Source organism: Calonectris borealis, chromosome 3 (assembly GCF_964195595.1).
Source record: "Calonectris borealis chromosome 3, bCalBor7.hap1.2, whole genome shotgun sequence".
Classification (NCBI taxonomy): Eukaryota; Metazoa; Chordata; class Aves; order Procellariiformes; family Procellariidae; genus Calonectris; species Calonectris borealis.
In genome coordinates, this window is record NC_134314.1 from 86,252,598 (window position 1) to 86,258,237 (window position 5,640).

General features: G+C 39.8%; 1 long non-coding RNA gene across 1 annotated transcript; it reads left to right on the forward strand.

The window, feature by feature from the left end:
- Positions 1-744: 744 nt before the first annotated feature.
- On the forward strand, positions 745-3,496 carry LOC142081414 (uncharacterized). Its single transcript, XR_012673320.1, has 3 exons — positions 745-780; positions 901-1,000; positions 3,258-3,496. It is a non-coding gene; the product is annotated as an uncharacterized LOC142081414 (long non-coding RNA).
- The last annotated feature ends 2,144 nt before the right edge of the window (positions 3,497-5,640 follow it).

Consider the following 5,640-nt stretch of genomic DNA (forward strand, 5'->3'; position numbering starts at 1 on the left):
GGAAAGCTTTCTGTTCGTGTTTCAGAGGTGGAGTTTCAAGGCTCAGGAAAGAGGACATTAAAAACGATGGGTCAGGCCCAACGTTTTCTCTTTCTCAGTGTTGCACTAAGTGAAATTCTTATGTCTTTTGCTTCTGAGCCAGCATAATGGGTAATTACCTAATTGTCTAGTTATGGAAACTACGTGCAGGCACCATAGCATTCATTGCCTTAAAAACATACTTCCCCCCAGCATCAATAAAACTGAACAACTATATATTCACTTCTTCTCATCACCTTCTATTAAGCGTTTGTATTCAATTAATCTCTGGCTTTTCCTGGGTGTCATTTATAGCTATGGCATTGACCTCCTCCTAGTTTACCTCCTTCTATGGAGTTGGCGGCAGGCACAACACAGCTATTGCACTTTGGCATCAGCTCAGAAGTTACAGAAATTGTTCAAAAACAAACAAATGAAAGATAACACACTTGTAAATACCAATTCTGTGATTGAAGTCAGGGTATTACGGAAGACTGGACAACTCATCTTTGAAGAAACTTTGGGGAGCTTTATTTTTGGCAGGTAAGACTCACTAACTGTGCTTACAGAATGTGCCTTTTAAATCCCAGAACATATGAGTCACTTCTCCTGTCTGGCTCATGGCAAAAGGCTAGGGAGGAATAGTTTATGAAATATGCAAAACAAAGGGAGAGAAAATAGCATATGGTTAGTGCATTGACTAAAGCAGAAGCATAGAGAGTATGACTCCGGTAGCACGCAGCATCGTTAAACTGGCCTAAGGTGCTTCAGCTTTGTTACTTTTGCTTTCTTGTTCAGCAACTTAGGGAAGGGGGGTGGGGAGAAAAAAAAGTTTCTTTTAAGCTTCTTTTATTCACCGACGATTTACTTCATTTGCTGAAGTGTCATTCCACCTCGGCAGTGTGTGGCAGTAGTGTTGCAGTCTCTCGAAAGAAAAGCAGAAGTGGTAAAGCCTGTTTCTTTTCCCCTGACTTTAAAGCAGGTTAGTTCAGTTTTGGGGGTTTTGTGTGTTGTTTCCCCCCCCCCCCCCCCCCCCCAGCTATTTCAAGCACAGATGCAAACCCTAAAATGATGTTTTTCATGATTTATGTCTTATACCTATAGCTTTTCTGAAGAGCCGTGATTCCTACATGGAAAATTAGCAGGAGAGATCCTATTGAACATCCTAAGATGGTTAATGTTATGGTTATGCAAAAGAATAAAGTGGGTAAGAGAGACATTTGACTTAGAAGCAGGAGAACCATGTTTTATTGCTTCCTTCTGCATTCTGAAAATAACCTTTTAATTTGTTTTTAAGGTTTGACACAGTCATGCACCGATTTTGATCTTGGAATCATTTGCTGTGGTATAGTTAGTGCTTGGCTGTGATTCTTGAGATTACCAAGGCTGTTCTGATACCTAGCTACAGCCTTCTTTTTCCCAGTCATAAAATACATGTTAAACACTCAGATAGAAATGCATGTGTGATATGGAAGTTTCAGTGGCTGAGTTTAACTTGAAAGTTTCCTTTCTCTTTTCCTTTCATCCCTTTTTATTTCCTACCTTCGATGCAGTACATCTATATTCTCTACTTTCTGAGAGTTTCACTTTTACTGACCCTGAGATTTATTCCATTATATTTTTGTCATGAATTATTGATTAGTTTCCTAGCCTCCCTCATTAAAAATGCAGAAGGAAAATTTTGAATCTTCTGAAGGAGAAGTGTGGAGGGGTCAGCGCACAGGATTTTATGATTAGGAAAGTCCTTTCATGTATCTGTAGACATATATATAACTTACAGTTGATGCTGGCCTACCTCAGATGGGTAGCAAGAAGATTGTTTTGTTAAATCCCATCATTCTGGTTTTCTAGATTTGAAGAGCAAACATTCATAGCATCTGCAGTGTAGGCTAAAGAGAAATAAGGAGAGTTCACATATAGAGAGAATAAAGGGAGGAAGGGCAGAGAGGCAGAACACAAGAGGGCTACAGAAGCGGCAGCCAGTGGCTGCAGAGGGGCCATACAACCAAACAGCTACTGCAGCCTGTGTCTCTGCATCATCCCTTATGGAAATTGAATTCATGGTTGCCATGCAGGGACAAGGACATGTTATGATGACCCTTTGGAGGAAAGCTGCTGAATAGCACCTGCTGAACTGTTAGGATGGAAAAAAGAGAGAAAGAAAGGGTGGACTGGAAGTCATACCTCTACCTAAAATTTAATGGAGCACAGATGTCCATGAGAAAGGTTCCTGCGACTGTGGGCTTTCCCAGGCATTTGGGTATTAACATTAGAATTTACAGTCACTGGCTGTCATGGACTATAGAGATCTCAATTTCGGAGTGTCCCTCACCATTGCACTCTGGGGCTCCTACCATCTGACAGCAATGCTGGAGACAGCAGCGAAAGCTGCAGAGGACATCTAAAGAGAATCCCTGCTAAATTGCTGGGCAGTTCATTATTTCTTTCTGCATAACATTAATTTCTTTCTCCGTATGGGCTGGGGTAATATAGTCCACCCTCCTATAATGCTTATTTCATTCCTCACAGATATTTGTTGAGCTGGTTCTTTGTCCCACTTTTTCTCTAAAAAGTCAGGACATTTTCTGAGGAAATATCCAAAGCCCGTATTTCTTGTAAATAATTTCAGTGCAAAGGATATGACAGGCATTATATAGAAAATTGAATGTATTTGCCTGTTTATTTTCCTTGTATTTTCTAAGCCAAAGCAAGTCACATTTACTAAAATCATTATGGACAAGTCTGTATTTAGACAAAAAAAGTGAAACATATCAGCTGGTATCCAACACCTACTTATTCAAAGAAAGCTTTTGCAGAGCTGCAAAGGCATTCAGAAAACTACATGCTCTGTCTCTTGTCCTGACTCCTGACCGCACGCTGCTCTCTGATTCTGATCATATTGCACATCATTGGTGTAACGTTACGGTTTCCTCTTTTTGAAGATCTAACCAAAAGGGTCAGCCCAGTTTACAGCATACATTAAATAAAACAAAGCATTGGATCATCTGGGAATTGTCACAAGTGAAAAGCATTGTTTTGGCTTTCAAAATCTGCCCTGGCTTGAAACAAATACAGATATGCTCAGTTTGTTAACTCACCTTGTGAACTGTAAAGAATGACCCGTGGCTTCCACTAGAAAGAGGATGGGCTCTAGAAATGCCTATGCTCTGATGAAAGGCTGTTCTGTCTTGCATCGAGTTCAATGCCTAGTGATGTTGCAGTGATTTTTTTTTTTCCAGGCCTGACAGTCCCATCAATCAAAACAAAACTATCTGGGCTGACTGAGTAGTCACTTGCAGGACAGCTTGCCTGAAATCCAACTCTGCTATCACTGCCCTTGTTAGCATTTGTATTTCATTCCACCTCTGTGACCTTTGTTTTGATGTATTTAACTGGTTTTAGTACTACACAAAAATCTGAATAGGTCTGTTGTGTAAAATTTCTTGCTGCTCTGGTAACATGTTTCTGGCTGCTAAAAAACACACACCAATAAATGTAGCTATCAAAACCAGCAAAAAACTGTTTTTAATCTGGTTCTGGGGGAGAGCTTGTGACATTTGAAGATCAGTATAATTAAATTTCACACAAAAGAGGAACAAATTAATATACATTTTTATTCATATCTGTTTTAAGTGCTGCATTTGATTACACATGTGCGTCTCTGTGTAAGCTTAGAAAGGAACAAAGTCTTATGGTGTCCCAAGAAGAAAACATTTTGTAGCAACTGTCTTTGGCTGCAACTACGCCAGTTGAATAACCTCTACAAAATGTACGGATATCAGGCTGGGAAAAAGTCTGGGATGTAATCAGTACCAGTTTGGGTTTTCCTGCTCTACCACACTTGTTTGAAGCTGCTGCTTTCACTTGGTTGTAACCAGTGGGGACCTCTGAGCAGGCGCTTGTTCGCTGTGAGTAGCTGATTCAACGAGCAAGTGACAGATTCACTTAGAGGGCTGATAGTGGGTAGAAATGTTACTTCTTATGGGGTCCATAGTCTTAACAAATCTCCCAGGTTACAAACACCAAAAAGCAGAGTGTTTGTCTTGTTCATTGTCTTGGGGAAACAGCAAAGAGAAGCAGGCTGGCAAATGGAAGAATATATTAAATCACCTTGTGCTTTCTCTCTTCCAGCTGGATGGTTGCTGTGCAGAGTGCTGGGTAGAGAGGGCTATTCCCAGGTGTGAGACCTGCTTTTTGCGTGAGTGACAAGAGGATCAGCCAAGGCAGGGCCCAAGGGAGGACTCACTTCTGGCCCACACATTGCTTCCTCGGCTTCAGAGCTCTGCCAAGTGGAGAATAATTCAAATTATGGGCACTTCCTACATATTCTATGTTCAAAATCTCCTTTTCTTACTTGAAACTAAAGCTGCACTACCATAATATTGCTGTCTATATGGGCTCTTTCACCAAGGGCCAGTAGCTGTAGGTCCCCACCGTGGGCTGCTCTTGTCAGATATGGGCACTGCTGGTGTGTCGTCCTGCCGTGCTGCAAGTGTGGCATGCTGGCGTATGGCAGTGTCACAGCTAATAACACTGACTTGCAGGGGAAATGACTTCCAGCAATAAAACAGTGTTTGGAAATCAGCTAATAATGATCTTTTTTGAGTTTTGTTTCTTTAAGTAATATCTGCTAGGAAGAATCATAGAAATGCAGAGACACCCTAATTTAGGCATTAATACCACTTCAAAATCACTATTTTTTGAATAAACAATGACAACCATCCCTTTGTGAATAGAATGTCAGGTAGCACAAGAATATGGAAGAGAAAAATATAATCTTGCTCATGAGAAGCATAAAGTATTCAGGAGAGATCTGGGAGACCAAGGCTTTTTTTAGCTAATGTTAATGTGGCAGTTAAATTAGGAGCCTAGGTAGATGTTAGGAACACTGTGCTTCATTTCCCTTCTCTGATTCACATTCCTTCACTGCAAAACGTGTCCTGAGTTTTACAGCAGCTGAATGTCAGAAGTTATTATTGAATTGCATAACAATTTATTTGTATTCAGAAAGTATTGAAATGGGCTACTAACTACTCAAACCCACGTGTTAGCAACCTGATTTTAGGAAGACAATTTTGGAAATGTTGGTTTAAAAGTCTCTGTGCATCAAGTTGCCCATTTGTAAAACTGGGACAACGCTGCTTTAGAAAAGTATTATGGATATTATTCAACTATTTCAAAGGAGATTAAGACAAATGACAGGCTAAAAAGCATTAAAGAAGTAGAAACAGCTGATAATCTAGTTACCCAATAGTTTAAAGATTTCCTTTAAATAAAACTGCATTCTTGAGTATGCTTATTTTGCAAAAAGTAGGTAACTGTCCTAATAAAAGTCTGAAAATTTCTCACATTTTGTGTGGTTCATATTTTATATAGTGTAATGGTCAAGTTATTTTGTTGCAGATGAGCATCTGTTACTATTTATCGGGCAAAGAACATACAATGTAGGCAGTTCTGGCCCAGTGATTTTAGTACTTGCCAATTCAAATCTCAGGACAAATAATTTCAGTGTCAGTTATGCAGGATGTATTCTAACACTACAGTTTGTAAATAGAAGAGAAAATGAACAGAAAAGAACCTGAACCCAACAAAACAAAACATAATTTAGCTGACTGCAGAGTG